The sequence below is a fragment of the Prionailurus viverrinus genome, chromosome B1 (assembly GCF_022837055.1).
Source record: "Prionailurus viverrinus isolate Anna chromosome B1, UM_Priviv_1.0, whole genome shotgun sequence".
Lineage (NCBI taxonomy): Eukaryota > Metazoa > Chordata > Mammalia > Carnivora > Felidae > Prionailurus > Prionailurus viverrinus.
In genome coordinates this window covers 16,585,579-16,612,996 of record NC_062564.1, presented here as the reverse complement: position 1 = coordinate 16,612,996, position 27,418 = coordinate 16,585,579, and the positions used below count along the sequence as shown (strand labels likewise).

The window sequence follows — 27,418 nt, the reverse complement described above, 5'->3', positions numbered from 1 at the left end:
TTGAATCTGTCCTGATGAGTCTGTGTGCTGAAGGAAGCTGCACGCATAACAGATGAAGCAAAGGATTTAAATTTACCACTGGGACTGAAGTGTGCGTGTGTGTTTTTTTTAAGTCATTAAAAGAGTATGGCTACTCGACCATGAGAAAAAGATGCAAAATAATGAATGGCATGAGTCATTTCTTCCCGCTTAGAAAAAAGAAAAAGAAAAAAAAGCAAAAAACCCCACATAACTGTTTAGCGGTTTCCATAGGAAAAATCCTCGATAAGCAGAGAGCAGCGACTTTTAAAAGTCATTATCAATATACCATTTTGTCAGTCACAATGGGATTTGGATAGGACACTGCTGGGCGGCTAGGTTGGACTAAAGCCCCCTCCAGGATTTACAGGGGCCGACCTCGTTTACCTGCTCCAGCAGGAAGGCCAAGGGCCTGGGTGCCCAGCGGCAAAGGGGGAACCGCGTTTAAAGCCTGGGGCTCCTCCAGTCCCTGAGTCCTGGGGCAGGGCCCTGAGCCGAGCTCTCTGCACATTCTAGCTCTGAGGCTGCCCGGTGTAAACAGACTTCTGCACACCCGGCCTCCTCCCAAAGGCCTGCGGCAGCTCACATGAGAAATCTCTGACTGTCCTTTCTCCCGGGAACTGAAACTTGCTCAAGGACTTCGGGTCAGAAATGCAGCGTCATCAGTGTTCTATTAGGATTCATTGAATGCATATTGTTGCCTTTATTTTTCAAGATTCCTAAGTGCTGAGACATGACTTAGTAGAGTCTCTCAGGGGTCCTGACAGGGTCCCTGTGAACGGGAGAATGCAGGTGTCACAAAAGAGAAAAGGGTGATTTTGCAAAAATTTTATCAAACATTTGGGGGATATTTCTTTCTTGTTTTTTTAAAGACAAATTCATAGTGACATTTTAATTTTTTTTTTTATTTTTTTAATGTTTATTTTGACAGAGAGAGAAAGAGCAGGGTGGGAGAGGGGCAGAGAGAGAGAGAGAATCCAAAGCAGGCTCCATGCTTTCTACGTAGAGCATGATGCGGGCTCCGTCACAAGAACAGTGAGATCATGACCTGAGCTGAAATCAAGAGTCAGGCACTTAACCAACTGAGCCACCCAGGCACGCCCACAGTGACCTTTTTAAAAACCCAAATTAGAATTACACTGCTTGTGTTGATTTGCATCTTATACTTTTAGAGTATCTTTCTACATCATTAAGTATTCTTTGAAAATGTAAATATATTAGCTACAAATATGTAAATTACAACACACCCCACGATAAAATACTAAATTTTTGCATCTCTTAATGTTAAGGAATTTAGAAATGCTTCTACATCAAATGTTGTATTTTTCTCATCCCTTGAAAAAAATTACATAAGTTATGCTGAACATAAAATGTTATGGGTTTCTTTTTCCTGCCAAGTAGATCATGGTAATTCTAAAATTGGGCAGAAGCATCTGAATGTGAGTCATTAGGCTGAGAAGAAAAAGAGAAAAAAGTAATAAAGTGCCTTCCCACAAACCTGAAGATCTGCACTATTGCTTGTATTTCACGGGCTGGAAACTAGGGATCTCAGCAAATGTTAAGTTGGATGATCTTCTAGAATCAACTAACCCTGAGTATTCATGATTCAGAACCTTCAGAACTGCTGTGTCAAGCGGCTGGATGGGAGGGGTGTTATCCCCAAATCAGTTTACCATAAAGATGAGGCAGACAGAAGGCACACACCATCTAGTTCTGTTCTTTACTTATTCCGAAAACGGAAATACAGAAGAAAATCCTGTCTGTAGGCTCTTAGAGAGGAGTCCTCTAAAAGCATGTGGTCAGCTGACCCAGAGAGAGATGGGTAGAAAGTCGATGAAAAATCTAGATTCTCTTTGTTTTTCAAGTATACAGACTTGGAAGTTTTTAGCAGCTTTACCCTGGATAAGACTTTTCCTTGTTTAATACCAGTAGAACTTACACTGTATGACACGTAAGGAAATTAAGGAGAATGGAAAATAAAGAAGCAGCCTCTGTGAATCGGAGATATGGCCTCCTGATACAAAGATAAACAATTATCTGTCATAGAATTCTTATCATATGTTATTCCCTGCTCTAAACACTTTACGTGTATTAAATTCTCACGCAACCAGTGGTAAATATCATCCTATTCTACAGCTGAGGAAGGAAAGACTGGAGGGCTGACTTCATTCATTCATTCTTTCATTACTCCCTCATGTATTTGGCTCCTAAAGGGTGACCAGCACAGTTTGACTGAGGGAGATACTGTTAGGAACGGGCCATCATCGGGGCGCCTGGGTGGCTCAGTCGGTTGAGCGTCCGACTTCGGCTCAGGTCATGATCTCACAGCTTGTGAGTTCGAGCCCCGCGTCAGACTCTGTGCCGACAGCTCAGAGCCTTGAGCCTGCTTCTGCTTCTGTGTCTCTCTCTCTCTCTCTCTCTGCCCCTAACCCACTCACATTCTGTCTCTCTCTCAAAAATAAACATTAAAAAAAAAAAAAAGAAAAGGAATGGGCCATCATCTCTGCCTCCTCCCAGAGCAAATGGGACTCACAGCTGGGATTTCCACTGTCTGCTTGTCTTCAAAGCCCTGAAAACCAACACTAAAAGTGCGATTTAATGACAAACCTGTGACATCTCCCAGGAGACCAGTAAATAACACTGCATCTTAATTTATTTTCTTCCTGATTTGAAAAGCGCCACGATTAACTTTAGAATTAGGAATTAAAATAATTAGTGCCATTGTCCGTGATTTTGTGATGGCTAGGTGGATGCAGGAGGCCGCTGGTTAACCAGATTTAGAAATAAGGCCCCGTGGTTTCACTAGTCAAAAATAGTCTTGTTGACCTCCACATACGAGATAAGAATGCTCAAAAGGCAGTAGCGAAAGAAGTACTCACCGGTATTTACCTAGAACACAAGATTCACCATTGGTTTCAAAGTTAGATAGAATGGCGAAAACAGAACCTTAGCAAAATATTTTCAAGCGATCCCCAACCACAAATGCAGATTTTTGGCAAGCCAAGGGTCCTTATCAACCCCACAGCCAGGTGAAAACATTTGTCTGACGAGCCTAAAAGCCTGGATTCATGGCCACACTCCACCACACCACGAACGAGCCTTTTTGAGGTAATACAGTCATTGGCATTGTGTTGGATCTCTGGTCGCCACATGGTGGAGAGAATCTTAATTGAGTCCTATTCTTGGGCTGGTTGGATAGGCCCACAGACCTAGGAAACAAGCACGTTGTTTTTGGAATAAAAAATCTTCTTTTGAGCATTCTAATAATGTTCACAAAAGTCATCCTCCATAGGTTTATGAAAACTCAAATTATTTATAAGAAATTGACCATGTATACCTCAAGCCTTTTTTGTTTCGTTTTGTTCTTTAATATCAGACCCCTGGTCGAGGATTATGCCACCAGGATGGGTTTTACCTTAAAAGCCAATCATGTTCCCACAAGAGTCACTCGTCAAAGAAAGCATGAAACCTGCCTGGAGCAGATTCAGGGACAAACATTAACCAGTAATTCAAAACAGTGATTGAGGTGGTTTTATTTGGATTTAGTTATTTCTCTTGGACAAGCTATTCTTACTGTATCTTAAAATGTGTATCTTAAAGCCTGGCTTTATCAAAATAAAATAAGCCTAACCACGGGACCTTATTTGGAAATCAAATTTTATTAATTGCATAATGGTTTAATAACCTAGCTAAATAAGGCTTATTTCCTCATCAACACATTTTAAAAGAAGCTGATTGAAGAGAATCCCTCAGGCATTTCTTTCTTTTTTTTTTTTAATATTTTTTTAATGTTTATTTTATTTTTGAGACAGAGAGAGACAGAGCATGAATGGGGGAGGGGCAAAGAGAGAGGGAGACACAGAGTCAGAAGCAGGCTCCAGGCTCTGAGCCATCAGCCCAAAGCCCGACGCGGGGCTCGAACTCACGAACCGTGAGATCGTGACCTGAGCCGAAGTCGGACGCTCAACCGACTGAGCCACCCAGGCGCCCCTGGCATTTCTTTCTTAATGCAGGTATGATCTGATAAAAGCCTTAATTTGGTAATCTGATAACAAAATTATTAAGTTTTCACTAATTTCAAAGAATCAAAAGTATTCAAATTCATAAAATTGACTCATCAAAAATGTCCTTACAATAGAGCACAATAAAGAGCCAACTACTGAACTTACTAACACCTTCCTAACTTCTTGTATGTGAGTACCATTACTTTGAGAGTAAGTCATCAGCACAATATGTTGACCCTGGGACCTATTTGAGTTAGCTGCAATTATGACCGTAGAAGTAACAGGATCACGGGGCACCTGGTTAAGCATGCAACTCCCTGGTTTTGGCTCAGATCATGATCTTCCAGCCCATGAGATCTAGCCCGGAGTGAGGCTTTGAACTGGTAGAGCAGAGCCTGCGTGGGATTCTCTCTCCTCTCTCTCTCTCTGTCTCTCTGCCCCTCTCCCCTAACTCGCTCACACGCTCTCTCTCAAAATAAATAAATAACATTAAAAAAAAAAAAAGAAGTAATAGGATCATTCATGCAAACTGTGGACATTCCTTAGTAATCTGTCCACTTTCCAGAGGAGAAGAGAATTCGCTTTGATGAAGCTATTTCTATCACATCAGTGTTGATAGAAATGAGTGACTCATTTAGTAACCATGGAGATAATGCCAAGGAGTGTAAGAGAGGAACATGTGTGCGTACTTCCAGATGCTGCTGCTTTTGTGAAAGCATCTGTTCAGGGATCTAAATCTGCTATGAGCATATTTAATGTCTCTAAAACGAAACTCATTTGGTTTGCTTTCCCTTCACACTTCGGTTGATTCTCTGTAGTAGCTTCAAGTAAATAGAATACAAGGCAACCCAATACTTCACTCACAGGACCCTGTGTTCTTTCCAGAAATGTGTCTCATATTTAAAGATGGGCGTCCAAATGTGCTAAAAACAGACCCTCCTCCCAGACACATTTCTAATACTTCTATTTGTGAAATCTCTGGTCAATGTCCAGGCTCCCATACTATATTTATCCTTATCTTTATATTTATATTTATGTCTTTCTGTTTTTTGCATCTGTTTCAATAAGTTTCTAATATATCAATCATATATACTTGTAGGACAAACAGTACAAGAAAATAAGCATCCAATCTCCCTATTGACTCAAGCTAAGTCTAGTCTGTGTGTGGGGGGGGGGGGGGGGGCGGGGGTGTATCAACCTCCTTCTATCTCTTTAAATGTGGTTTCTAAAACTATCAATTATTCAGCTTAAGCAGCTCCTAACAAGTAAGCTTTGCTAGACTGAGTATTTAGGGGACAGGTCTTTACAGAAACGACCATGAAAACTTTGGGTATTTTTCTATTTAAAATCAAATTCTGGGGCACCTGGGTGGCTCAGTCGGTTAAATATCCAACTTCAGCTTAGGTCATGATCTCGCAGTCTGTGAGTTCGAGCCCCACATCGGGCTCTGTGCTGACAGCTCAGAGCCTAGAGCCTGCTTCGGGTTCTGTGCCTCCCTCTCTCTCTGCCCCTCCCCTGCTCATGCTCTTGCTCTCAAAAATGAATAAACGTTAAAAAAAATTAAAATCAAATTCTACTAGTAGGTTGCTTTAATAATTCAGCAAGTATTTCCTGAAAGCCTACTATTTATGATTCACAATGAAGAATACAAGAGTGAATGAAGTATGGTACCTATCCTCAAAAAACAAAAACAAAAAATAAATAAGACAAGATGAAGTGGCTCAAAGACGTACATTCGCTTAAATGAGAGAGCAAGCCATTTATGTTGTTTACATAGGAGCTACTTCGAGATGAGCCTCTAAGAAATGGATATGATTTTAAGAGTAATTAAGAGTAATCCCAATGGAGGAAACATATCACAAAAAAACGTGACTCAAAACCATATCTGCCGTGCCACCCCAGTCACGTGCTCTTGGGAGACAGGGACTTGTCTTGATCATTTTGGCACCTCTAAGACCCAAAACGATGTCAGGCACACGGCAGGCCCCCAGTTAAAATGTGCTCATAAAACTCAAAGGAAGGCTGAAACATAAAATGCACGTCAAAAGAAGCCGCCAAAAGTCCAATTTTACTGAAGAACAGACTATGAGAAAGGAAATAGAGTATAACGTCCTGAAAATTAGGTTGGGAACATATTGTGCCGGGCTTGACTTGGAATTTATTAATAGATAATGTGAAGTCACTGTTCCTTTTCAAAAGATTGACCTTGTAACAACAGCACCATCCAATGGAGAGACGGGGGGGAGGGGGTGTTGCAGGGGAGAGAGAGAGAGAGAGTGAGAGAGAGGGAGGGAGGGGGGTGCTGGGGAGAGAACTAGAGACAGAAAAACGAATGAAAAGATTAATCCGATAACTTATTTGAGAAAATGAAATTGAAAGAAATGATGAGCCTGAAATTAAGAGCAGTGGATATAAGTACTATACGAACCATAGCAAAGATCGTAATAAAAACAAGAGCGGTTATTTCCTGATTAATGAGATCCCAGCACAAAGTTAGAATTTTGATTGATTACCTCTTGGGATTCTCACCACAGAATTGTTATACACAGTTTTTCTCGGTGAGGAAAGTGAGGCTTGGAAAGATTAGGTAACTTCCTCAAGGTAGCACTCCTAGAGGCTATATTGGGAGGCTGTATTTTGTTTGATCCTCTGGAATAGACTTCTACATGGCAGGTGCCAGGAACCAACATTTAGAAGCTCTGTCAAATGCAGCTTGTCCTTTGAATAAAGATGATTAGCTAGAATTTCCGGCACCAGTGGAAATGATCCCAAGCTAGACTCTCTGCAGCACAGCGCTTTTTGCAGAGTAATTCCCATCCTTTTGTAACTACTGGATTATAGCAGGTTATAATGGTTTGTAGCTATTGACTCACGGAAGGCTGAAGTTCATTGTAAATATGAACAGGAGAAATGTTCAAAAATAGACGTCTAAATCTTTTTATGGAACTAATCAAAGATTTACTGTAATTGCTTTAAAAAGGGCTCTCCATTAAAATATAAACTGGCAACGGGGGCGCCTGGGTAGTTCAGTCGGTTAGGTGTCCGCCTATGGCTCAGGCCATGATCTCGTGGTTTGTGAGTTCAAGTCCCGTGTCGGGCTCTGTGCTGACAGCTCAGAGCCTGAGGCCTGCTTCAGATCCTGTGTCTCCCTCTCTCTCTGCCCTTCCCCTGCTCACGCTTTGTCTCTCTCAAAAAAATTAACGTTAAAAAAATTTTTTAATAAAAAATAACTAAATAAAATGTAAACTGGCAACACAATCTTATACCTGATTCTTTTTTTTTTTTAATGTATTGAGCATATAAGATGTGCCAGGTGCTGAACTGGATGCAATGAGAAATGTAGCATAAAAAAGAAATTAGCCTTCATCTCACAGATGTTATATTGACAGAGACAGACAGACATGACATAGGGAAGAAGTATTCTAGTACCAACACGAAGAGTAATTATAGTCAGTACGCTGGACACATGAACAAGCTGGCTTGAGAGTCTCTGTGTTTGAGGCTACAAAAAATACATGCGTGATTTTTTCAGACACTATTTTTGACCAGGGGAAGACAAAATGTGTGTTACAGGGTTTAGACACATTAAAAGTATTTTAAAAAAACACCTAAAGAAATAGAAATTAATTCAGAGGTTGGGAAGCCTTGAGAACTGGTTGGGATTTGAGGAAATAAAAGGTTAAGGAAATTCCCAATCCAGATCAGGAAAATAGCATGGACATCATGGGGGATTCAGGAAGAGCAGAGAGACATAGGTGAAGTGAGGGATGAGGTGAAAATGATATTGAAAAAGGAGAATAGAGTCAGATCAGGTCACAGCCTAAAGGTCATTCTAGAGTGTCAGAAGTTGGCCTTTTTTATTTTTATTTTTATTTTAGTGTTTATTTATTTTTTGAGAGAGTGTGAGAGAGGCAGAACGTGAGCAGGGGGAGGGGCAGAGAGAGAGAGGGAGACGCAGAATCCGAAGCAGGCTCCAGGCTCCGAGCTGTCAGCACAGAGCCCTATGCGGGGCTTGAATTCAGGAACCACGAGATCATGACCCGAGCTGAAGTCAGACGCTTAACCGACTGAGCCACCCAGGCGCCCCAGAAGTTGGCCTTTCTGATGACCAAGAGCCCCCATAAGTTTTGAAAGGAGGGAGTGAGGTAATTGGACCAGGTTTTAGGAAGAGTCCTCTAGCACAGTATAAATGGTGGTGAAGAGAGGTGGGAAAGTTAAGTTAGGTACACCTACTTAAGATCCAAAAGACAAACTACAAACCTGATCATCAGCCAGCTCATAAGGACTCTGTCACAGAGATCAATTCTGCAAATATCACAGCACACCAGAAAATAATTGCTGTTGAAGGATAACTAGTTTCTTCTGGAAGCTATGAAGACCATTAACTAGCTGCTATTTTTTTTTTCCTTTTTTCACTCTCTGTGCATGAAAATATCCCAAGTATTTGATAAAAACACACAAAAGTTGTCCCAGCACTGCTTAAGATCTAAATTTACGGTGTCTTTTTCTCCCTAAAATACCCAAGCATCCTCAAAAAAAAGCCAAAGCAGCTATATGTAAGTCAAGGAAACCAGGATCTTTTTAAGTTTTTTTTTTTTTTTTTTTCCGAAAGAGAGAGAGAGAGAGCACAAATGGGGGAGGGGCAGAGAGAGAGGGAGAGAGAATCCCAAGCAGGCTCCACACACTGTCAGCGCAGAGCCCAACATGGGGCTCGAACCCACAAACCGTGAGATCCTGACCTGAGCCGAGATCAAGAGTCGGACGCTTAATCGACCGAGCCACCCAGGCACCCCGAGATCTTTTTCATACTAAGCTTGGGGTGTGAACCTGGAGGTTGAAACCATGAAAAGCTAACTTCTCAGAACTGCTTCCTGCTGTCCAGCTGTAAAGGAGTTGGCATATGCAAGAGAGGAGCAAAATTAACTTGGGAGTATCAGTGTTCGCGAACATACTAAAAACCATGAAGACTGTGCCTTTTTAGGTGTCTGCGCTTTGTGTACAAGGCGTAACAAGAACGGGGTGAAGTGAGTCAAGTGGTTATAAATATGCAGCTGTAACACTGCTGGAGTCTAGATTAATATACTACAGCTGCTCTCTCTTCACTCCTCATGACCCAGGACCTTGACATTCACTGAAGCTAGGTCAACGTCCTGCTCTATGGCTGTGAGCTCCAGTGGTTCCTCAAAGGCCCTACAGAGATAACTGAACTAGAAAGACACACGCTTAAAAAAGATGCACTAGATAATTCCAAAGACACACTTCCCACGTGGAGCCCCCGGTTGTCTGCACCTTAACAAATACTGGAAATTATTCTAAGGAAATGAATAGAATAAGGCTCAGAATACTGTGTGAGGCAAATCCGTGTCTCTGCTTTTTATGGGTATTGAGCCTTCTTTGTATCGGCCTGTTGGGTCTTTTTTCTTTTTTTCCCTCCTAGCTTCCCTTGAAAACTCACAGCTATTTTCTCAGGATCCTCCTAGAAATAAATCACTCTTGTTAACATATGTCGCTTAGGTTTAAGCTCATTAAAACATACCCATTCTATGGGATCCATAATTCAAACTAAGTTGGGACTTATTCTCCAAAAACATAAGACTGTTTTCAACGTTCTGAAAGGAGACGGAGCAAAAGAGGCTTTTTCTGTTTTCGGTGAAGTTGCTGCTATGCCACAGCGAAAAGGTATCTGTGTTATTTCAGGTGCTCGCTTTTATGGCCAAAGTTGTGCCCAAAATACAATATGCCTTTAAATGGCTCTGGGATTGATTAATTTCTCAGATGTTCTCCTTCCCCCTATGATGATGTGGATTCAGCTCTGGCCCACTTCAACTATTAAATTAAATTATACTAAATCTTAGAAAACTGGTTATTTTCCTGCACTTAGGGTACCCATTTTGGGTAGAGCTTTAAGTAACATTAACGGGGTGTAAGAGGTCAGGCTAACAGACACTGAATATCAAAGGTGTTCTCAATACGTCTCCCTTTAGTAAAAGAAAAAGGAAACAGGGTTGTTAGGGCTGACCTAGGGATGAAGGGAAAGGTCCCTTATTGTTTCTTCAAGTCCTACTCTTCCAAAATTTTTTCAAAATTCTGACCCAGATTAACTACAGTTCCAGCCCTGGTTATGTTTCATCACCAATCACAAAGCTTACCCATTTCATCACCTTATCTGCCCTCCCCCGCCCCTCACTGGTCAACCATGATCTCCTTTTCATTTATTTTTTCAGGGCTATTGTGAAGGGTGATTAGTCCAACATCTCTTACATAACTCATGACCCTTTAGCAGGTATCAGTGGTATCCAGTTTTATAATGACCCGGGGCTCAAATTATTGTTTTGGCTCAAAGCTAAAGAACTTCTCATTTTCCTCCCTTATGACACTTTGCTACACATTGATAAGGTTGTTTTGGAGGAAAATCATGATCTCACATAATAGTTTCCTCTGAATTATTTGGAAGTTGAGCAACACTGGACCTAATTATAAGGAACAGAAGTCTGTAATTTCTAAGAGGAAGACCTCAGTTCTCTGGAGCAGGCCCCTTCCTCAAGCGATTGATTTAGTCTCCTAAAACAGCTCCTCTTTTCTCCACAGCATTTTTAAACACAAACTCTTTTGCTCTTGCATAAAGATCTGGTATTTTCTTATCCGACTTTACAGTAAAGTATTTGGCTTCTTTGAAACTGTGGTCTAGGGTTCATCTTCTGGTTACACCAAAAAAATTCTTTCTCCATAGCGTTTGCCTCCCAACCTCATTTACATTTCGCGTCTGGATCAAAATTCCATGTGAATGTGAGAAAACAGAGTTCTGTCTTTTACTGGCTGCTCCAGAATTTGCTTACACACGCTTCAGAAGACTTCGCTGCTAACCTGTGCTGTATTCTTACAGAAAGTCAATCACCACAGTGTTCTTGTCTACAAAAAGATAACACGTCGAATGTCCCCATCACACTTAAAGAGCAGGAGAATTAGGAAGTTGGTTTTTATTGCAATGCATTTTTTGGTTCAAGGTGTATTTTGGTCTAGACTGTCTCTTATTAGCCTGACTGATGTCATGAGGTAGACAGACCAGGACGTTTAGCACCATTCCCATGGCAAAGGGGAGAAAATGGAAGCCAGCGTAGACAAAGTGACATGCTTCCAGTCACATGGATGAGTAGATGTTGGAAACCTTGGCTGAAGTCTAAGCTTCCCCCCCACCCCCAGCTTCACTGAGGTATAACTGACAAATAAAATTATGAGATATTTAAAGCATACAACATGACGATTTGATGCACACACTGTGAAAGGATTCCCCCACAGAGTTAATTAACACATCCATCACCTCACATGCTTTCCCCCTGCTTTTTTTTTTTTTTTTGGTGATATCATTTCAGTTCAGAATCTGAAGAGCCTTTAAAGCCTGATTCCATGTTCCTCATCCCACAATGCCTCATTCCAAGGGACAGATTTATCAACAGCTCCACGGTGAAAAAATAGTAATTCATTCTTTGAGATGATACTGTAAATATCTTTCAAAAACACAGGAAACATATTCTCCAGGTCTCAAAATCAAAGGATAATAAACAAAATGTCTTCCGGCACCCAGTACAGTTTTCTCCTAAGGTGGGTTGGCAAGGAACACCTGCAAGCCGGGCCCACCCTCTTCGATACAAGGAAGCTTTTGCCTTTTTTTGACAGAGATATACTTCTGGAATTTTTTTAGAAAATGTCTAGGAATGCTAACATTGTCCCTATTTCTGCGTTGTAAAGACAAAAGGCATTATACACACAATGTATTATATACAAAGTAAAATACAATTTGACTCAACAACTGGTTATAGCAATTCTCTCATTGGTAAAAAAGTTTACATTATATGTGAATAACCAGAATCCACTGGTATCAACTCAGGCAAAATGAGGAATTTAAGCCTTTTTTTGCCAATTTATTTTCTAAACTACAGAATAAATAATTTTGTTCCCTGTAACACATTCCATGGATATTTCATCTTTTATGGCTTGGACTCCCTCAAACTTCAGTTAATTTTTACCAGAAATGATCAATAAGGGGATAAATATTGGGCTTTGGGTGCTGCTTTACAGATTTACAAATTCCATCTTATTAATATCATATTACTGTCCGTTGTGCCTAAGGCTCTTTCTTGAGCTACCGAATCATTTTAAACTCTACTGAAATGTCTCTTTAAATGTATTGTTACCATTAGTGATGAACAAGGTCTGTCTGGAAACTTAGAAATCAAATTTTACGTATAATTTAGGCACTTGTTTTCAAATTGTTCATTTCAGGAATTCGGTTAAATGCATGGTGATGTTAAAAACTAACGCAGCTCTGTGCATGTCTTTTGAGTATTTCTTGAACAAAGGCTCAGCAAGGACTGTTGCAATGTGTAAAACTCTGTGTTTAGTCTTTGGGATAGAAAACTACAGAACGTGGAATGTATGTCTTGTTCTTGTCAAGGAATTTGTAGTCCAGTGGAGATGATAAAGCATTCAAGGAAGGAAAAAAGAAAGGAAGGAAGGAAGGAAGGAAGGAAGGAAGGAAGGAAGGAAGGAAAGGAGAGAGGGAGGAATGGAGGGAGGAAATTAGATCTTCAAAAGCAGCACAGGGGTATGGTGCCACCAGGAATATGTTTACTAGCCAACATTTCAACATGTGACAGAAGGAAAATAAAATTTACCAAAAATTCACAGACATTCTCCTTGTAACTATGCATAAATTGAATGAGATTATTATAACGTGTTGGATTCCAAGTGTCCAGTCCATTCATTGGGATAAAAGCTCAGGCCTGTTACAGAGATCCAAAAGCAATAGAGGCTTAAACGAGAGATATTTATTGCCCACTCATGTAAAAGCGCAAATTGGTAACACAAGAGGAGTAGGTCCATAATTATCAGACACCTAGGCTCCTTCCTCCCCACTCAACACACGGCTTCCCTTTTATGTTCAAGATGGCTGTTCCAGAGCCTAAAACCTCTCCCCAGAGAGGAGAAAAGGGGAAAGTAGTTGGAATGTCCTTTCCCTTTAAGGCCACGGCTCCTTGGAGGGCACACACATCATTTCCTCTCGAACTCACCAACCAAAATTTGATAGCAAAGCAAGGGAAACAGAAATGTCGTCTTTGTCTGGCCAAAGCCATGTGCCCGGTTAAAACTTCTCGTGCAAGGTAAGGTTGAGTATGCGGGGACAACTCTCTCTGCCATGTGTAGTGACCAGGCTATCGTCCTCCACTGCAGAGCTCAGCTGTTAGGTATAAGAGGGGATTTGGGGTTTTTGGTTTTTGTTTTAATCACGTAGTCCCAGGGCTTTCATTTTCAAAAGAGATTAGAAATGCATCTTGGATGATTTCACAATCAAAGGAGGATTTCTCACCTTGTCAAGCGCTATTCATTTGCAGCTGAAAGCTAACACCTTATGCCAAGCTAGTCAGCGCCAAATACAATTAATTAGATTAAGCTTGTCGCTAAAATACCGAGACAAATGGCTTGAAACATGGCACTTTCTCCCTTTGCCTTTTTCCCCCTCATCTGGTTTATTTACAATAAAAAAGTAGGTTGCAGGATGGAGTTGCAGAAACTGATCCTTATTGACTGTTACTCTATATATCACATAACTGATAACAGAATGCTGGAGAGAAAAACGTATCTGAATTGTGTTAGCATAGACTGCCCTACCCTGGATCACATTTAATAATTGATTACAGTGTACCGTTCATGGTGGTTTGAGAGTCTCCATAAAAATAATACCGGCAAGTCTGTTGACGTCATTCTCCTCAGAGCCTTCTCGATTTAGTACCAGAGCTGTGACTCGCACCTGCTGCTTCTCCAAACCAGAAACACTGAATTTTCCTTTTGCATTTTTCTTGGTAACCTCTCTCTCGAAGAAAGTGATTTGCTGGGGCAGTTTTTTAAGTGCACCATTTAAACAACTCTATCGCACACTTTGCTTTACACAATAGGCAACAGATAAGCTGTTTTATTGTGAACCAGATTCTATTTTAGAGTCATTGGGCGCTCTTGCTATTTAACAGGATCTGATAATCCATTTATGGAGCGTATTACTCGTTTATAGAGCAAAAGGAGGTCATCTAACTGTTTCTGATTTGCAACTCTGGGTTCCCACATGACAGATTTGCCCAGAGCTCACCTGCAAAGGAAACTAGAGCAGACACGGCTCTTATAAAGACAGATCATAAAATTACAAAAATGTGGAGATCAAAGAGACAATGTCCGACTACCTCATTTGCAAATGAGGAAATGGAAGTCCACAAAGGCAGAAAGATCCCTGAGGACACCCACCCAGTTAGCGACCAGAACCTGGAGCTCCCAAATCCCAGAGGTCTGTACATTCTGTTGCTCAACACTCAGGCAAACACGAGGTTCAAGTGTCATAAACATAGATGCCCTTGCTCACAGGATCTGCTTAATAAGTGGCCAGCCTTAGGCAGCCTGAGGCGCATATACACCAAATTATTGAGTATAGGGTGGTAACCCACAACTAACAAGACAGCAGACTTAAGAAAACCTCAGCTTTCTCTTTGCTTCCTTGAGTTTTTCCTGCTTTTGTTCATTTCCCCTATTTATCTAAACCTGTGGCTTCTCAACTTTTTCAGGTTTCATATACCTGATCCTCAAGCTCTCAGGTGGTGTTAAACTTGTTCAGGATGCAGTAAAAGAATGTTAAAAATACTAATAATCCTAGTGAAAATGATAGCTTATCTCATGGCCCCTTAAACATTTTTGCGTATCAGGCACTTTGCTAAGAATAATATTTTCTAAGTATATTACGTATATTATTTCACTGTAATTATATAGGTCAATTCCTACATTGATCCTAAGAAGTATATACTATTATTTTCCCCCATTTTATAGGAATGGAAACTGAGGCACAGAGGATGTAAGTAATTCAGTCCAATTCACACAGCCAGTAAGGAGTTATTATTTAAAAGCGGGTTGTCACTTTTAATCACTATATGGGCTACCACAGAAAAACAATTGCATATCACATAACTGTATGTCCAGGAGATGGTATGGCATAACAAAATGAGCCCTGGTGTTGGGGCCAGAAGAGTTACAGTCTTTTCTCTTTTTATTTTACCTCTATCTAGAGGTTTGAGCTTAATTGAACTCCTCCGTTGCTGGCCCTTTACCTCTTTTGACCCATGCCAGGTGCCTACCAATATGTGTAAGCACTTCCTTTAAACCATAAGCCATTCACCATACCTATGCATAATACTATTTTTTAAGAAACTGCTAAAAACTCATGACTTGGTTTGATTACACAAATATGTAGGAAGCATTGGTCACGTGCTGACTACCATTGACATGTAATTGGTCTTAGTAACAATTCTTTTCTTTTTTAATGTTTATTTATTTTTGAGAGAGAGAGAGAGGGAGCACAAGCGGGGGAGGGGCAGAAAGAGAGGGAGACACAGAATCGGAAGCAGGCTCCAGGCTCTGAGCTGTCAGCATCAGCACAGAGCCCGACCCAGAACTTGAACTCACCAACTGCGAGATCATGACCTGAGCTGAAGTCAGACGCTCAACTGACTGAGCCACCCAGTCGCCCCTCAGATAACAATTCTTATACCGCATAGATCTTTTTGGCTCCCTTGATCTTGTATGCAAAATAGTCCAGGTTTCAATACCTCACTGCAAGTAACAGGAAAACATTATTCTGAAGCAATCACTGCCTTTTTTTTTTTTTTTAACTTTTGGCATTTTGACAGTGGGGCGGTTATGCCCTATAATCAAAGGAAAACATAAACCGGTCATCTCCTAGCAACTCACTAAAGATTACTCTCAGGGAATAATTTGTGTGGCTGAATCTGGGAGCAGATAACTTTGAACTCTGAAGCCAGGAGAACTCCTGCACTGGCCATTAACTCTTCTCAGTATGTTGCAAATACAGTGAACCTGGTTTTGATGGTGTTGCAGGAAGAATGCACACGACAATATTCCAAGCATGGGCAGTTTGATGTGAAAGAAACCGAAGAGTTTTATAATCTTTTTTTGCTGTTGTTAGAAACCTAATTGCAATTCAATGTCACTAGTAATCAAGATCATTTTGCTGCTCTGCAGTTTCCCCTTCCCAGAGCCAGTTTCCCAGCTCTCTCATATAAAGGGATCATGGCATCCTTACCTTCCCTGATATCTTCTCCCAGCGGGCTTCTTATCTGCCTGCACCGTCTGGTGTGCTGGTAAGACCCGTCAATCAAAACAGTTTCCCAGTCAGTCTCAGGAAGCCGCTGTTCTTAGAGCCTTAATGTACAAAATAAAGGTGCAATCAACACAGATTCTACTCAGCCATCTGTGCAGGAAAGAAACAAACGTGACTTTAGATGGATTTATTTCATGTCTTCAAACCAAGATTTAGTACGTTCCTAAAATAATTAGTTTATAAAAAGAGGAGACCTGACTAGAGAATTCATCTGAACAAATGACCACGGCAAGAAAGGGAACCCTATCTGAAATCATGCAGCCACTAGTCACAAGTATCACCATCAAAGGAACACTGACTTTTTAATAGCAGTAGTAGTAACATTTGTGGCATTATGTGCCAGACCTACTTCTAAGTGCTTTGTGCATATTAATCATTGGCTCCTTCAACAACTCTAGGAGGTTGGCACCATTGTTATCCCTATTTATAGAGGAAGAAACTTCGTAGGTTCAGAGAGAGGATATGTTGCCTGAAGTTATCCACGTGGATATGGTAGAATGAGCTTTTAACCCAGTTGGATTGGGCCCAAAGTCTGCGCTCTGGATCACCAACTAGCCTGTCCCCGCAGTAGACATTATCAGGTACCAGTCCCATCGCTCCGTCAGGAAACAAGGCAGAAGGTGATGCTACCTACGGTTCTTGACAAGAGCCCGTAAGTTGGATCATAACATTAGTCCTGAAATACTTTTTCTACAAAATCTCCTGATGATAAAGAAATCGTGTCTGTTTCTATTTATTCTGAAGAGGAAGAAGACTGCTTTCTTTTAGGTCTCTGGCTGGTGTTCTGCATATAGAAACGCAACCTCACTTTGAGCAGACTAAAGAAACATAATGGACTTTTGGTTTGCTCAGTATTCTTCAGCACTTGCATTATAGGACGTTGTAGAGTGAACATGACTAGTCTTTTAAAAAAAAAATATTCTCTTACATATCCCAGAAACATTTACTGAGCAGTTAGTATTTGTCATTTATCTATTGAGCACTTAGTTTTCATTTATTACCTCTGAGCTGTGTCCTTAATCCATTCATAGCCAAGAGAGGGAAACATGAATGAAGCTGTCACTCATGCATACTTCCCAAGGATTTTGATTCTGTCTACATTTTCCATCTTTTGCATTTTAAATTGTTGAGCCTGGGAATTTCCTACTCATTAAGTAAAATCGTTTTTAATCTACTGTTATGAAAAAAATTGTTTTTAAATTCAATGGAGTGCCTTTTAATCCTGGTAAATTAGGGCTTAGGAAAAAAGCAGTTAACGTTACCAACGCTTTTTCTGATTTTAAAATGTCAGTCCCATTTTTTTCTGCCTTCATTTTTTTGCATTTAATTTAAAATTTTTCTTCCTTAACCTGAAAAGTTACATTATTTTGTTTTACATCTGTCCCTTTGACCTTGTTACATGCCTTTTCACAACTTTGTTATCTCTTTCTCAGAATGCAGGAAGATTTCTTGGAGAGAAAAGCTGTAAATTGCTAGAGACTAAGTTAGTATTAAAACAGAATGAATTTTGTTAAATCATCCCCGGTTTGCATTATTGCCTGGGATAATCCCTCTTTATCCCTGTGAAGTCAGCATAAATATTCATGACACCCCCTTTTACTCTTAGTATCGCTCTCTCAAATTAGGTAGGCATGCTTTCCAAAAGTGGTATAAAGCTAATGGTTAAGTAAAATAATTGTGTTTTTATTTGCAAACAAACTCTTGTAGATATACTAGAAAACACTGATAATTTCCTAAAACCCATCATGAAAAACGCCACTGTAAAGCAGATTATTTTTTAAATGATGATTTACAAGCCTTTAAATTGTGGTCCCAAACCGCAATTCCTTACCTTTTCATGGAGTCATGTGCTCTGAAAATGACTTCTAAGTGAAAGTTTAAAATGATTTGCGACACAGAGACAGCAAGATGGCATTACAGACATTCCCCCCTCATCCTCAGGGGACACCATCCCAGACCTCCCGTGGATGCCTGAAACCGCAGACAGTCCCCAGCCTTATATATACTATATTTTTCCCTATATGTACACATCTATGATAAAGTTTCATTTCTAAATGAGGCACAGAAAGAAAGTAACAACAGTAATAAAATAGAACAGTTCTAACAACATATTGTAATAAAAGGTAGGTGAATGTGGTCTCTCTCTCTCTCTCTCTCTCTCTCTCTCTCAAAATATCTTATTGTCGGGGCGCCTGGGTGGCGCAGTCGGTTAAGCGGCCGACTTCAGCCAGGTCACGATCTCGCGGTCCGGGAGTTCGAGCCCCGCGTCAGGCTCTGGATTGATGGCTCAGAGCCTGGAGCCTGTTTCCGATTCTGTGTCTCCCTCTCTCTCTGCCCCTCCCCCATTCATGCTCTGTCTCTCTCTGTCCCAAAAATAAATAAACGTTGAAAAAAAATATCTTATTGTCCTGCACTCACCCTTCTGGGGCTGAGGTGAGATGAGAAAACGCCCACCCGACGAGACGAAGTGAGGAGAATGACGCAGGCCTGTGACGTCACATTAGGCGACTATTGACCAGAGGCTACGTCACAAGGAGGGACACCTGCTTCCAGAAGGCGGTGGACCCTGTAACTGAATTGAGGGAAAGCAACACACAGATAAGGAGGGGGCGGAGCTACAGTAGTTACAGCTGTTTGAAATTACTTCTGTGCAAATTTTAGTTTACAAGTTCTGGGTGCTGACGAGATAGAAAAGAGCCTAAAGCAAATTTAAATAGGGAGAGAGAAACATTAAGTTTGCTCAACCTGCCATTATTCTGCACTCCGTCAGCTCAGTGTATTGGTCAAAGTCAAGTATAGACCAACTGTAGCGTCAGAGGCTAGCTAGCAGACCGGTCTCCTTCTGAGACCCTGCTCAGAAATATCCTACACTCCAATCTGCTGGCTCCTCCGATGATTTGGAACACTATTCTGGAAAGAAATCGAAGACAAATTGTTCAAATGCATGTGTTAATTGTGTAAGGCAGTACCTTATTATTCAAAATCTTAACAAAACTAAAGGAAATGAAATGTAACATAGGAAATCAGCCACGCCTACAACTAAGTAGGGAAACCTGTTACCACCAGGAAAGTAACCTTTTCGTTATACCTAGGAGAGGTGGCAGCTGTTCGGTCACATTTACAGGATTGAAAATTCAGATCCTGAGTAGTGGTGGTGACTCCAAATTTCACGGACTTAGGTCAGCACTGTTTGCAATCAATGCCCATGATCAGAGTCCAAAGTCTGATCATGATGTCTGTCTAGTTTCACATGAGAATACAACAAAGGCAAATAATGGTGTTTAGTATGAACATGTGGTGATATTAATTTATGTAATGCTGAAATAGAATGAAAGGGGAGCAATTAGCAAGTGATGATTATAGTTTCTATTGTTCAAGTTATAAAGCACTGACTTGTTCCACTCTTTGATTTTCTTTTGTGCTCTCGTCCACAACGGCTAGGTTTCCACAGCCGCCTAAGGGCTAAAGTGGATAAAGCTGCCTAAGTGGTAAAAGTTGGTAAAGTTGACTACCTGTCTGGATTTCCTAAGGGAAAAAAAATATATTGACTTTAGTCATCTGTAATATTCATCCTTTCCCCTAACTACCCTGTGTGGGGCCACAAGCTGCCATTGTGCAGGTGGGATCTCTGTAGGCTCCACCCCATGACTGAATTTCCTGACTCTGAATCACATTCTCCCCATAATGGTCCTGGTTTTCTGAGCTTACATTCTCATGGTGGGAAAGAGATAATAAACATGTAAGGTGAGAGATGGTGAGAAGTGCTCTGAAGAAAAAAAAACTTTCGAAGGGTAAAGGAAATACTGAGGCAGGCATTATATATATGGGCGGGGGAGGGGGGGGTTATGGCAGGTGTCTCTGAGAAAGTGGCATTTGAGCACAGACCTGGAGAACCAAAGGGATTCATAGAGGCAGGGTCCCAAGCAGTGGCAGAAACTGTGGGATCGCTGTGGGCTTGGCATGTCCCAGAAGCGGTGAGATGGTCAGCAAGCCTGGGGCGGGGGAGCATGGAGGGTGGGTGGTAGCAATGAAGCCAGGGGTATCATGAGGGCCCAGGGCATGGAGAACCCTGCAGACCATGGTAAGGATGGGAGATGGGAAGCCATGGAAGGGTTTTGAACAGGTGGGTGAGTGCTCACTCTCAGATTTTGGAGACTTCATTCTCAGTCCTTAGGGAATAGAGTGTGAGTGGACGAAGGGAGACCAGTTGTAAGGCTACTGGAATAGTTCAGACTTAAATTCAGGTTGAAGGTGTTAATGGAGAAGGTGATGAGGAGGATTTGGATTCTGGATACAGTCTGAAGGCAGAGATAGTAGGATTTGCTCGTAAATGCAAGAGAAAAACAAGCTGTATCCTGTCGCTTGGCTATAGGTTGGCCTGGGCAACAGAAATGGTGATGTTTGCAGAGAAGTGACATGCTGCAGGAAAGGGTAGGAGAGGGGGCAGTGGAGGGGCCAGGGTGACTGAAGGGCCCCCGGTGGACACTGGCCACGTCCAAGTGTGGGTAGGCAGTTCACATTCCAAGTCTGGAATTTGGAGCACAGGTCAGGACTTGAGAGAGAAATGTAGGGATCTTCAAATAGCTCTAATTTAGGTTCTATAGCCCCTCCTTCAAGCATATTCATATCTTACTCTGTGACTGCCTTAAGTACGGTCACCTGAACCCCAAATAAGTTTGGGAACTTTGCTTACATTCTTATGGTGGAAGAGAGATAATAAACACGTAAGAGGAGAGATGGTAAGAAGTGCTCCAGAGTGTAGATCCAGTTGTGTTCAAAAAAATAATAATAATGCAAAGAGATGATGGGAGGGGAAAACACGGAGAGGGTGGGAGGAGCCCAAAGACAGGCTTCCCTGGCTCTGCAATTTCTGTAGGTTTTTTTGTCCCTCAGAACTCACTTGGGTGATGCCGTACGGCAAGAGTCCGTGTAAACTGAAACACTGGTGAGACCTATAACGTTCTACAAATTTCTCTAGTCAAACTTGAGAAACTAAACACCTATACTAAAAAGTTGGCTAGATCAGTTACGCAATTCGATCTTAATTGTAGAAGGTATCAAACCGGTGTTAACATAATCCCAAATATCTAATTAGTAGGATCCTTATTATGTTTTGGACATATTGATTTGCAATTCGCTAATGGAGCGAGGACTCGGTCTGAGGCCTCTCGAAGGCCTTGCAACGTTCACTCAAAGAACTTGGTTTCTCTGTGCCCCACCGGGCAGCACGGTCTACACATATCTCCACTAGCAGTGTGTCCCCTGGTGTCCCAAACAGTATGGGCAGCAGACTGGCCAGTGCTCACGTCGGCCAGTAGCAGCCACCGCTAACACACAACTCAAGTTCCTCACCTGGAAAAATGGGGGCTGTGTAAAGCAGCTGTATAACGTGCACAGAACACAAAGAGAAAAAGAAAAAACGATTCAGTGTGGGACACTAACAAGCATAATACAAGTAGAGGCATCGTGCCATAATGTGGGAAAGAACTTAAGTGGTAAATGCAGCAGAAAGCATATTCAACCCATCTTGAAAATTTGGGGTAAATAAATGTTTTCACTCTTATGTGGATCCTGAGAAACTTAACAGAAGACCATGGGGGAGGGAAAGAAAAAAAAAAGAGAGGGAGGGAGCCAAACCATAAGAGACTCTTAAAAACGGAAAATAAACTGAGGGTTGATGGGGGGTGGGAGGGAGGGGAGGGTGGGTGATGGGCATGGAGGAGGGCACCTGTTGGGATGAGCACTGGGTGTTGTTTGGAAACCAATCTGATGATAAATTTCATATTAAATAAACACATAAATACATAAATACATAAATAATAAATAAATAAAATACAGATCTAAACCTATCTATATTTTAGATCTAAAATAAAAAAAAATACTCAGACACTCCATGAGCAATAGAAAAAATCCTTTTTTGCCTATTTAACCAGAAATGACAGAAGTAATGAGTCTGAACTCTTTTTTTTTTTTAATTTTTTTTCAACGTTTATTTATTTTGGGGACAGAGAGAGACACAGCATGAATGGGGGAGGGGCAGAGAGAGAGGGAGACACAGAATTGGAAACAGGCTCCAGGCTCCGAGCCATCAGCCCAGAGCCTGACACGGGGCTCGAACTCACGGACCGTGAGATCGTGACCCGGCTGAAGTCGGCCGCTTAACCGACTGCGCCACCCAGGTGCCCCGAGTCTGAACTCTTCATTGGACCACTCACATGTTGCTGTCTTACAACTCAGGATGAGGAATAATAATGCCTCCAGAAGCCTGAGGGATTGCTCTGTGGCTTCTAGTTTAGGTTTTAGGATCTCTGGGCTAACGAGAGTTTTGTGTAAGCAAAGCTAAAAAAAAACATCATGGTGACTTTGAGTCCTGGGAACCAGAATCACAGCATGCTAGAGTCGATAGAGAAAGGTCTAGCCCCACTCGTTTTACAGATGAGGCAACTGAAGCCAAAAACTTTAAGTGACTTTGTCTCTCCCCCCTCAAGGTACTTAAAAACGTAGCTAGAAAGGTAGTGCATCTAAAAAGTTAAATAAAACGGCAATCACATCAGAATGCTGCGTGAGTTTGTATCTCAGCGTATATTTCACACGAATGGCTCATGTGGTAAGGCTACAGAAATACAGGCAACGCTGTGGGTGATTGAGCCAGGGTGCCAGGCGATAGAGAGCTTGAGGTAAACTTTGAAAACAAGTTTCAACAAGGTAATCCAAGACGTTAAAGGGAGCATGAATGTTTACACCAGGGAATAAGTAGGTCAATTTTTCTGCCACGCACAGGGCTATCTTCTCTCAAATGCAAGTGTGTGGGTATGCTGCAATTTACTTATATGCTTGTTTTCACTGTAGTTTTATCAACGTTTATTTATTTTTGGGACAGAGAGAGACACAGCATGAATGGGGGAGGGGCAGAGAGAGAGGGAGACACAGAATCGGAAACAGGCTCCAGGCTCTGAGCCATCAGCCCAGAGCCTGACGCGGGGCTCGAACTCACGGACCGCGAGATCGTGACCTGGCTGAAGTCGGACGCTTAACCGACTGCGCCACCCAGGCGCCCCTCACTGTAGTTTTAAAGTAACAAAAATGCTTCACAAACCCTTAGAACACTGGAGAAAAAAAGTCGCTAGTAATTATCCTGACCCTAATACCAAAGATTAGTCTTTCTTTGAAACCTCCCATTTGGTTTTAACAAAATGTAAGCTCCCTTGTTGTCAACTTAGTGCCCTTTTTAAAAATAAAAATTAAAAACTGCTGGAGAGCTCTTTGGTTCACAAGAACTGAATTGAAATTTTTGACAAATGATACAGGAGGAATTCAAGTATCTATGTAATCAGCGTTGACTTTTATGTGTTGATACATATTGGAAAATCTGCCTGGAGAGAAAGAGAAAAGGGAGAGAGAGATATATACATCTACACGCACACAGAAGCCAATACAGATATAGCTAAAGATGGGAAATCCAGAAATAATGTTCTAATTCAGAGTATGTAAAAGCAATGATAAAGATAATATTAAAATGTCTCGAAAATATTTGTATCTTTGAAAGATGCTCACTTTTCAAAGATGACTGGTTGTGGGGCCTCTTCCCCCTTTGCCTTCATGAGTTGAAGGGCGTCAAAACCACATGTTTCTTCCTCCTTTCTTTTTCATTAACACGACCGGGAAAGCACTGGGCCAGGAGAGAGCTGGAAGCGGGAGTCATGGAGGGTGGAGAAAATGGGCAAGATAATTCCAGGAAGAGCTCAAAATAGCTAATTAGTCTTTTGCCAAATGTATATGAAGTAATTTACTTTTTATAAGGTTCGTTCGGCTGAATTAAATGATTTCATTTTTGAATGTTCCTGTGATTATAACAAAAATATGACTCATCCAACTGATGGCTCATTCTTCTTCCTCTTGAGACTAAACCTTCAGAATCAGGATGAACAAGAAATAAATGGAGCCACGAAGGGTGGCCCTGATGATGGCTTCGGTGCTCACAAAATAAACAAATGCCGTCTGTGCTTCCTGTCTTTATATTTTACCTGTATCTATGACAATAGGGTTTCTGGACTAAATGTTTTGACTACGGGTGGTTAGGTAGTAACAAATAGAAACCTTAGGAATGACATGACCGATGTTTGCCACAACTTCCGTACGTTTTTGAGGGTGCTGCTTTACTGACTGATGAGCGTTTTTGCTCTTGATCTAAGAGCGTCTCTTCCCCTGAAAATTAAGAATCCAAGTCACCTCTGCCTTAAACTCATTATCTGATCATGTGAGAGCCCCCCAGGGCCCAGATTGTGCCCTTAGCACAAAGACATAGAAAAAGCTGGTGCTCCTTCAAAGGGAATGAAGATAGGCCTGGAGCATGGTAGGACTGTGATCTGGAATGATGCGCTCGGGGATGTCTGCAGGAAATGCCTCAGAGAAGTGCCACCACTGGTGTGGAGGTGTATCTGCAGCATCGAATATCCTAGGGGCACTTGGCTGGCTCGAGAATGTGCAGCTTTTCATCTTGGGGTAGTGAGTTCAAGCCCCCGTGTTGGGTGTAGAGATTACTTAAAAAAACAGAAACAAAAACAAAAACAGCACAGTGATCCTCTCCTTGAAACAGTTTCACAAAGAAGCTTATGCCTATGATAAAAAAAAATATACAAGGAAGTTTATACGCACTATGTTTTAGGGTAGTTATAATATGCACGAGAATTTTCAGTATTGCTCATTACAGGTTATGCTACACATTGATGGATCCAAATTATAGTGGTCCTGGACTGAAATTTTGGTCAATACCTAAGTTACATATTTATAAACTGCTGTAATCCTTCAGATTCTTAGATCTAAGAAAGACATTCTAGTGCAGTGTTTAAGAACATAAATTCTGGGGGCGCCTGGGTGGCGCAGTCGGTTAAGCGTCCGACTTCAGCCAGGTCACGATCTCGCGGTCCGTGAGTTCGAGCCCCGCGTCGGGCTCTGGGCTGATGGCTCGGAGCCTGGAGCCTGTTTCCGATTCTGTGTCTCCCTCTCTCTCTGCCCCTCCCCCGTTCATGCTCTGTCTCTCTCTGTCCCAAAAATAAATAAACGTTGAAAAAAAAAAAAAATTTAAAAAAAAATAAAAAAAAAAAAAAAAGAACATAAATTCTGGGGGGCGCCTGGGGGGCGCAGTCGGTTAAGCGCCCGACTTCAGCCAGGTCACGATCTCGCGGTCGGTGAGTTCGAGCCCCGCATCAGGCTCTGGGCTGACGGCTCAGAGCCTGGAGCCTGCTTCCGATTCTGTGTCTCCCTCTCTCTCTGCCCCTCCCCCGTTCATGCTCTGTCTCTCTCTGTCCCAAAAAAATAAATAAACGTTGAAAAAAAAAAATTAAAAAAAAAAAAAAAAAAGAACATACATTCTGAAGCCAAACCGCCTGGATTCCCAAGCTTGACTCTGCTACTTAATTGCTGTGTGATCTTGTGCAAGTTTCTTAACTTCTCTGAGTTTTCATTTTTTTTTTAAATCAGTAAAATAACAACAGTATTTTCCTCATCTGGCTGTTGTGAGCCTCAAGTGAATTAATATATATGTAAATACACTTAGAATAGTTCCTGGCACACAGAAAGCACTTAAAAGCTATTATTACCATGTAAGTTCTCTGGCAAGCAATTAATAAGCAAAGCAATAAGAAACATGTACATAAATATTCATAGCAGCACTATTCAGAATAGCAAAACAGCAAAATCTAGCAGCAACCCAAATGTCCTGAACAAGAAAGTCAATATGCAAACTGGTATATTCACACAATAGAATATTATACAGGAGGCACAATGAGCACACTATAGGAACAGGCAACAATAAAGATGAATTTTAGCAATACAATTATATCCAGCATGATGACATCATTATAAAGATAAAAACAACTAAAATAAAGAGAGGACGCATACGTTCAAGGAAACTCATAAAAAGGAAAGCAAGAGAATGACCCACATGGAATTCAGAATGACCGCTACTTGAGGTATGGGGAAATGAAAGAGGAAACAGTGGCCCAGACCATCTGGTCAGATGCAGGTTCCTATCCAAGTCTATCTCTTGCTTTAGACGGCAGGTGTGTAGGTATTCAGGGGGAAGGGAGGAAGAGAGAGAAGAGACACATGGACCTATGATAAGGCTTTGTCATGAACCAAGAATCACAGTTTATCCAGTTATGTATCCTTGAGACACGCCCCCCCCAAAGTAACGACAATCATTGTCCATTGTTAGAATCAATCCCAGGGATGTTATATTACAAATAATTAAAAGATAACACAGGTGAGGGATTGTTCGTATGTGTTGATCCATTTTGGCTGGGAAAAGCAGTAGTAAGATAGATATAAACACCATATGTTCTGAGGATTTTTCTAAAATAAATAATGTTATTAGTCTTCTTCTCTTGGAAAAACAAAATGACAGGTCATGTGACTGTTTAGGGTGCAGACAGTGAAGACACGTTTGTTTAAAATGCATGATATAAACTGGTGATTTGGTATTGGTTAAATCAGTGTGGCAAGCATAGCACATTCATTACTAGTATCGATACTCCGGGATTCCAAAAACCTTCTTAAATACATTTCACATTTCAAACAAAACCATCCTGCCAGCCACCAAAACGGGCTCCACCGACCTCGACATTTGCCAGTGATTTTCAGGAATGAGTGTGGATTTGTTAGCCTGATACCTCTAAATCATTCAAAGAGTCGTGAAGTGACATATTCCAGAAGAGGCACCATTACATGCAGATAAGAAAAACTTAGAAAGGTCATAGATAATCTAGTAAAAATGAAGGCAGGGACTGTAATGGGCAATTGAGGGCAATTGTCAAGCTTCTTTGCACGGTCTCTCTCCCTGACAAACTGCTTTATAATGGCAATCATTCCTTCATGGCCACAAGTGAGGATACCTTCATTGTATGTATATTTACCGAGCAAATTCTACCGCCCAGATATCATTAGGGGTGGAAGGGATGGCAGAGAAGAAGCTAAGAAAAGCCCCCACGATTAGTGTCTGCTTATGGAATATGCAATACTAAACTTTAAGTACCTGAGTAATGAATATGTCCTGTATTACAGTTATTCATCTCATTGCATGTGTTCCTAAAGAGTTTTTGCTCAGACAAGAATAGTCTTTGTCTCGCTAGGTAAGAAATCTGACCAAAAGTGATATGGTTATTTCTTTGAAGCTTAAACATTTGCC

The 27,418-nt window shown here is 41.4% G+C and overlaps 2 protein-coding genes across 8 annotated transcripts in view; one reads left to right on the top strand and one right to left on the bottom strand.

Moving 5' to 3' along the window:
- The window catches only part of SORBS2 (sorbin and SH3 domain containing 2), a 225,359-nt gene that overhangs the window by 79,560 nt on the left and 118,381 nt on the right, over positions 1-27,418 (top strand). The gene's annotated exons all lie outside the window — the stretch shown is intronic.
- TLR3 (toll like receptor 3) overlaps positions 1-27,418 on the bottom strand; it is a 430,042-nt gene that overhangs the window by 333,485 nt on the left and 69,139 nt on the right. The window contains exons 3-4 of the mRNA XM_047855095.1: positions 18,652-18,805; positions 16,156-16,323 (exon numbers count right to left, since the gene is read on the bottom strand). The gene's annotated coding sequence lies outside the window, so the exon portion shown is untranslated. The remainder of the gene's footprint in view (positions 1-16,155; positions 16,324-18,651; positions 18,806-27,418) is intronic.